Source organism: Furipterus horrens, unplaced genomic scaffold (genome assembly GCF_987537825.1).
Source record: "Furipterus horrens unplaced genomic scaffold, mFurHor1.1.pri manual_scaffold_6, whole genome shotgun sequence".
NCBI classification, from domain to species: Eukaryota; Metazoa; Chordata; class Mammalia; order Chiroptera; family Furipteridae; genus Furipterus; species Furipterus horrens.
Window position 1 is genome coordinate 73,296,781 of NW_028327176.1, and position 1,321 is coordinate 73,298,101.

A 1,321-nucleotide genomic window follows, 5' to 3' on the forward strand; every position below is an offset into this window, starting at 1 on the left:
ACATTGGGCAAAGCTCTGTCCAAAGCCCCACTTACCTCCTCTGGGTCCCTGTTCTCTGTCAAAAGCCAGGTCACTGGAAGGTTGACTGTCCGATGACCTCTAACTGGGTAACTAGATTGCCTACCCCGGCAGGGGATCCAGACACGGGCCTCTCAGTCCCAGACCTCCTCGGACTTTCCACTGCCTGACGGGGCCCGGGGTCGAGAGCCCCGCCTTTCACCATCACGGCTGCAGAACCCAGGGTAAACATGTTGGTGGCAGGTAAGCTTGTCTCCTTTACCCTTGATATGGGAGCCACATATTCTGTCCTGCCTGAATTTGGGGGGCTCCTAACTCCCTCTGCTGTATCGGTTGTAGGAATAGACGGCAAGGCGACCCAATCCCTAAGTACCCCTCCCCTAACCTGTCTCACTGGGCATCAGGCGTTCACCCACTCCTTTCTAGTACTGCCTCACGGCCCAACCCCACTTCTTGGACACGATATTCTAACCAAACTGCATACATCTGTATCTCTTAGTTGTTTTGACTCCACACCCCTACCAGATAATCCCACCCCTCTCATTCTTCTTCTAATTTTAGGGCAGTCCCTTCACAGGATCCCAGACACTCCCTTGCCATCCTGGCTAACAGCGGTTAATCCCGATGTCTGGGACACAAACAATCCTTCCGTCACCTCTCACCATGCTCCGGTCTCTGTAACTCAAAAGATACCTCCCATGTCCCCAACAAACCTCAATACCCATTAAGCCCCTCGGCCTTAAACAGGCCGAAGCCTGTTATAGACCGCCTGCTGGGAGCAGGTCTGCTTCAACCTGCCACCTCTCCCACCAATTTCCCCATCCTAGCAGTAAAAAAACCCAGCAGGTCTCACCGTCTTGTCCAAGATCTACATGCAATCAATGAGGTCGCCATCTCTATCAACCCCATCATCCCTAACCCTTATTCCCTCTTGTCATGCATCCCACCTCAAACCTCCCACTTTACTGTCCTGGACCTCAAAGATGCCTTCTTCACTATCCCACTCTCCCCGGCCTCCCAAGACCTCTTTGCCTTCACCTGGACCAACCCAACCACAAAAATAACCCAGGACCTGACACGGATGGTCCTGTCTCAAGGGTTTCGAGACAGTCCCCACCTCTTCAGTCAAGTCCTAGCAGCTGACTTACAGCAGCTTAACCTTTCCCCAAGCGTCTTCCTACAGTACGTAGACGATCTCCTCTGTAGTCCATCTGAAAACTTTTCTCATCTTCATACTGCCCAGCTCCTAAACTTTCTTGCCAGTCGGGGATACCGCATGTTGCGAAACAAAGGCCAATTCTCT